The following is a 6,837-nucleotide window of genomic DNA, read 5'->3' as shown; positions in this document are numbered from 1 at the left end:
ATTCCTGAACGTATAAGATGTCTGCATGTTGATTTATATTTATGAAAGATTTCCTTGTACCGATGATAAAATTTAGTTAATGTTTTGACTACTTTGTGATATCGAAAACCCTGGTGTAATAATTTTTCAGTAATGCAGAGATTTCTTTCGTTGAAATCAAATACGTTGTTACTTACACAAGCGAATCGAACAAGTTGAGATAAATAAACACCATAAGATGGCGACAATGGAACGTTACCATCTAAAAATGGATAATTAACAATAGGAAATGAAAAATCATCTCTTTTATCATAAAGTTTGGTATTAAGCTTCCCGTTAAAGATAAAGATATCAAGATCCAGGAAAGGGCAGAGTTCATTGTTAGTATTGGCTTTATTTAAAGTCAGTTCGGCAGGATAAATATCTTTAGTGTACATACTGAAGTCGTCATTATCGTCTTTTTTGTTTAAGATTATTTTGTTATTTTTATGCCGAAGCAGGTGATTTTATTTGTTTTATGTTTATACATTTTTATACTTATGTAATTTTTACTTTATGTTAGATTTTTATACCATTAAAGGTTTTTTCCCCTGTTTTCGAGCTGAGAGGGAGTGCCTGATAATGTCAATTCATAAGGGGTCGGAAAAAATAAATTGGTTGTTAATGTTTAGCACAAATTTACAATGAAATATGTCTACCATATTCGCATTGTACATTCCTCCCAAAATAGACGACGAGGACGTAATCAACATACAATTCATACAAATTTCAATTTGCTTAGTCTTTAGTTTTCTATATTGTGTCATCTGTACTATTATTTGGCTGTTTTTCCGGGATAAGGTCCGGGAAATTTCGACTGCCATCTAAAAATGAGAATAAATTGAATAAGGACAGAAATTTGACCTTGCAACAGGCCACCTACGGACCCCTCAAAAAGTTGTTTCAAGGTTTCTTAACGTGTAGAGAGCGTGGCACTCCTTCTACACGAGGCATCGGATTTAGCGTCCCCATTCTGACCGGATGTGGCTGCGTACTTGATACATCTCGCACAGACAAATGGACCACCCACTTTACAAGGGTTTTATGTCTGTGTGAGGAGGTAATGGGGTTCATTGAAAAATTGTCATTGACTTACCGATATCAGGCAGTGGATCATGAGGGTGGTGTTGGTGTTGGTGGTTATCACTAATGGTGGGAGTTATCTGGGTAATCTCTGCAATAAAGATATATCCATGTTATTATTGATATGTTGAGAAGTAATAAAAAAAAAATTACCAGAGACCCGTTGTCCTTTCCTTCCATAGACTCTTCGCATGAATCCATTACACTACTGAAATGTGTTGGTCTGGCGTTGAGAGAAGAATGAGTAAACATGTGATCGGTTACAGATAATAAAGTGGCAACAGCAATGGTAGCGGCTTGCCATCAGAGTCACGCGTCAGGGTACTGTCTGATTGATTGATTGTTGGTTGCTTAACGTCTAGTGGCAAATATTTCATGCATATTCAGGTTCTCGTCCTGAACATGCATGAAATATTTGCCACTGGACGTTAAGCAACCAAAAATCAATCCACCATCAACACTCATCATCTTATCAATGGTTTATCTGCTGGACTGATATGAGCAACCCGTACATTCACTTTAACAGATGTACAGTCTCATTGAAATAGTATATGTATCTTCTAGGCAGAAAAGCCATATATTTGAAGTATTTAATTTTATTTGATGTGATCACTTTGACTTCCATTTTGTAAATGATCCGTCAACTTCCGGTTATCGATGTTTTCATGAAAGCCAACTTTCTATATAATTAATATCTGAAACCAGCACTAGTATTTCTCTCTTTTTTATCAAAGATAATTGAGACTGTCTATGACAAGGTTGATCTAGCTGTTCATCTCATCCTTTGCGTGCCGCCTCTTATCTTTTCTATCAGGCCATCAGCAGCATTCATATTTCACGAGCGGTTGCCGGCCACACATCTGTTTCCACCAGCGGTACTTATATTTCGAGGCGTCCCTTGTGTCAGGACCCAAGCACGGACTTCTATCTTTTTACGAGCCGTCACCGGCCATACGTATATCTGCCTTAACCCCAAAGGGTGACTGGGGAATAGACATAGAGTCACTACAGGTCTTCCGATCGGCTGTAAAACCCTTGCCAAAGTGGGGCGTCCGTTTGTCTGTGCGGGATGTATAAAGTACGCAGTCACGTCCGGTCAGAATTGGGACGTTAAATCCGATGCCTCGTGTAGAGGGAGTGCTATGCTCTCTGCACGTTAAGAACCCTTGCAACAACTTTTTGAAGGGTCCGAAGGTGGCCTGTTGCAAATTTTTGTTCCTATTCAATTTACCCTCATTTTCAGGTGGCAGTCGAAATTTCCCGAACCTTATCCCGGACGTCCTCAATTACAAGACCTAACTATTGTATGTATTGGTAATTTGTTCTCGTCCTGAACATGCATGAAATATTTCCCACTGAACGTTAAGCAACCAACAATCAATCCACCATCAACACTCATCATCTTGTCAATGGTTTATCTGCTGGACTGATATGAGCAACCCGTACATTCACTCTAACAAGTGTAAAGTCTCATTGAAATAGTATATGTATCTTCTACGCAGGTAGGTTAATGACATAGTTAGCGCCAAATCGTACAAAAATGTTCAAGCATGAGTTATTTCCCTTTTTTCTATTACGTAATGGCTGGCGTTCGTCTCTCTCGGTGAAAAAAATATCTGTACACGATTCCCCTCAAACGCATTCGTGTTACATTGTGGCTAATAAGAGGCCAAATATTATTATATTGACGTGCATGACAGAAATAAACTTCATTTGTGTTCTAAAACCCTATAGTTATCAAATATTCTTCGATCAGTCACGGAAGTTAGCTCCGCCCTCTTTTACCATATTTGGAAAATCGGTGTAATTTAGAAGCTTGCATCCTGAACAAATTGTGCGAAGCACCTGTTCGCAGAAAATTCAGTATTTGGCGAAGAAGTGCTCTTGTATGCATTATTTAGGCTGCAAAACGATCTTTGAGAAGAAGATTTGAAAGATTTGAAAGATTTCGACGTAGGGAAGTGTTTTTATTGAAGGTAAAATACAAGAAAGGACAAAATAAAGGCTCGATACTGTTGGTTAATTGGCCACACGTGGTAAATTTCCTGTAATAAAAAAAAACCCAAGCAGTCGTCCCTCTTAATAACTTAATTCTGTTTTTTAACTCTCAGTCTGTTGACAAAACTTGGTAAATAAGACCAAATTTTGTCAGAAGTTAGTTTAATTTACATCTGGTTCAAAAAGTTCCATATTTGTTTTCAGAACCTGTTGGGTTTTAAAAAAGAATTAAACATGTGCTCCGATTTTCAATCTTCTCAGAATAATTGTTTTTCAAGTAATATAAATGAAATACTTCTATTTTAACTATTCTCAGGACTTGATTTGGTTTCTAAAGGTTAACATGATACACTGTTTTCCATGTTATCAGTTTTTTTTCATGCAATGAAATAGTCCAAATGATGTCTGGCAAGGCTATTTTTTTTTCTGGGACGCCTTCCTACAACGGAAGGAAGGCAACCCAGAAAAAAATTAAAATAGCCTCGCCAGACGTTGTCCTAGAAAAAAATTAAAATAGCCTTGCCAGACGTCATTAATTATTTGGACATCTATGAAATTGAAAAAAAATAAATATCTGTATTTCCCACTTCTGTAGTACGGTTGGGTACGGCACAAATTCCTTTCGTCTGTTATGTGACGGGTTGATCTGCGCATAAATTAGTCCCGCTTGCTGGGGAGTTGTGATTTAAATCCTGGGTTATAGTGATGCAGTCCTGTAGATGGTTCCTGTCTACTGTGCACAGTACCCACAAAGATGGAGTTTTTGAACTGGTCGGTCTTACTAATATGATAATGAACTATGACCGCATGTTTGTTGTTGCGGACTTGCTGATCTGTAATGTTCTTAGTTACAAAATTGTTATATGTTGTCGCTCTTATTTGTCGTTTGGGTCTGTGGATTTTTATCAGATCATCTGGTGGATTCTAATTTGTCCAGACATGTCTTTCATAACTTTGTTTCCAGATTTTCATTACTTTAAAGGTCAAAAACATAGACCTGTACATGAATTCATACATGTACAGCAATACTCAAAACATGATAGTAAATTACACTTTATTATAAATATGATGTGAAGGCGTTTTAAATTATAGGACTTTGTAGATGTTTCAAATATATATGCTGTTAGGGCCCTACCTTTCATGAGAAATATTTGGTTGATTATATTGGGTTTCACTGGAGCTGGCCCCCTTAGTTGGATCAGTCAGCCCCCCCCCCCCCCCCCCCCCCCCCCCTTTATTAAAAGTTCAGGATCCACCACTGGGACACATTCTGTCATTCAGCTGCATACAGTATGACATCCAGGCTAGTGAAGAAATATAAAAACAACAATTTTCAAGGTGGTGGTTTTTTTTACGACGAGGAATAAACTCCATGCAGCAACCCAAACATTTATCTTTACAAATTTAAAATCTACCTCTCTGATGGATAGTCATGTCATTGGCAATCATACAAATGTTCCATACAGTGCTATATAATTTACCTTTTTATTTTTTAATATGTTGCATTTATCATGTTGATATAGAATAGATATAAAGGAATTAAACGAAAACAAGTACATGATGTTTTTAACATATTTATTATACAACATCAATTCTCAAATTACAATAATTTTGCTTAGAATTGATACATGTACTTAGAAACAAGATTCTACCCATGCCTCCCCCCCCCCCCCCCCCCTTTTCCCATGGAAAAACAAAAAGTTTCTGAACAAATGTCTACATGTATAAACCATGTTTTTTTACAAGAATAACTTGTACATTTTATATATTAAAACATTGTTAGTTTGACAGTATGCACCTTTAGTGCAATACCCCAACTATTAAAATCTTATCTAGATTAGTATGTTTTGACAGAACTTTGTTTATAGACACATAAGAAAAATGTCTAATATGCAGAATATTTGTCTTTAAATTTTAGTTGGAAAAAATTTGATGCAGATCTAGACTAATATGATGCTATGACACACACATGGATTTCTTGTCTTTGTAAGGCTTTTAAAAATTTAATGTTGAAAAGACCCCAGTGTTGACATTATAATTTGTCTGTATGGTGACATGTACTTTCTATTTCAAGAAAAAAAAGAATTCAACCTGAGGGTTATCACAGACTAGAAGGGAGTGGGCCTCGTACACCTGCTATTCAAATTAATTGTTTATATTCATGAAAGACTTCAATTATTGAAAGTAAGCTACAATTTTGCATTTTAAATTAAATACATGTACCATGGTGTAAAAAGTGGGTCTCATTGGGGTCTTAGCGTGACACTGGATTGCCAATTTTTTGTAAGCGTGACACGTGAAAGTCAAATGATTGTGTTGTGAACACGGGAAATGAGGTCTAGCGGGACCCGGGAAATGACAAAAAAATGAGAATTGCTTACGTGCATAGTGTAAGCGGGATGTGGGAATCTGACAAAATAGTAAGCATCCGAATATCTAAAAGTATTATTAAATTTGTTTATCAGATGTTGTTTCGATGGGTCTTTGTTTTTATAACCAACCAATTTTTCTAGATAAAAGATTTGTTTATTTTTCCAATTTAACTACTAATATAAATCCATAGATCTAACAACTAGCATGGCAAATAAGCATACAGAATGACACAAAATGCAATGATTTAAGCAAGACCCAACATTCATGGTTATATGTCTCTAGGGTTCCAAAAAATATAGGAGCCAATCAGACTTATTTTTTTCATATTTCTATTTACTTCATATGGACCAAAGTTACAATATGTAGTCCTGGTAACCAGTTAGGCATCACATAAACAATGATTGACATAAAGATACATTGTTTTGTACGTAAACTTAAATTTTGATATAAATTTGATGTTCTGACTTAAACTTTCAAACTGACCTATATCTTGGATAAATAGCTGCCTGTGAATTTTTATTTCTTCAAATATTGTCAAAATCTATTCTTTAAATATAGAATGCAAATTTTCCCTATACTGGATGTTGATTTTACAATGGTGAAATACATATACAAAAATAATATGTAATATCATGTCCGTTTATAAAGCAAGATTAAGTTTCAGGCAGCTTCCATATAAGATAGTAAAAAACTACATTAACTTAATTACATGTATGTTTGGCATTAATCAACACCATCATGCAATTTTTGAACCTGATTAGGAATACACGTCTTACTGTTATAAAAAAAGACTTATTCACAGTTCACAAAAGATAAATCTATACACATATTTTTCAAATAAAGGACATGTGCAATCATAAAAGAAAGGCAGACATTTTGACAAAAATTTCTTCATGTTCTTATGTTATCAACATGAACTATCCTGATAGCTTGACTTCAGTATTTTTAAGGACTACATGTATATGTTTTTCTTGATCTGTCCCAACATTACCCCAAAAAGAAAGGCATTCTAATACATTGTAATACATGTGTAGCTTTTAAAAAATGTTTATTTTGGAATTGCTATACACTTAATAATTGACAGACATATATTTGTTTGTATGGCCCCGCCAAGAAGTTGTCGGTGCCATATAGTTTTACCCTTGTCTGAAATTCCGTCATTCCGTCATTCCGCAACAAATCATTATACAGATTTTTTTAAAAACGCCTTCAGATATTGGGCTGATTTTTGGTATGTGAGTAATGCATGATGAGTTACAGATCAAGTTTAAGTTTACTTCCGCTCCGCTAATTTTTGCCGAAATTACGGGCTATGGACTTTGATAAATTGTTGAAAATCACAATTACATGTATACAGACTTTTTT

The sequence above is a fragment of the Mytilus californianus genome, unplaced genomic scaffold (assembly GCF_021869535.1).
Source record: "Mytilus californianus isolate M0D057914Y unplaced genomic scaffold, xbMytCali1.0.p SCAF_42, whole genome shotgun sequence".
NCBI classification, from domain to species: domain Eukaryota; kingdom Metazoa; phylum Mollusca; class Bivalvia; order Mytilida; family Mytilidae; genus Mytilus; species Mytilus californianus.
This window is presented reverse-complemented; position numbering follows the sequence as displayed.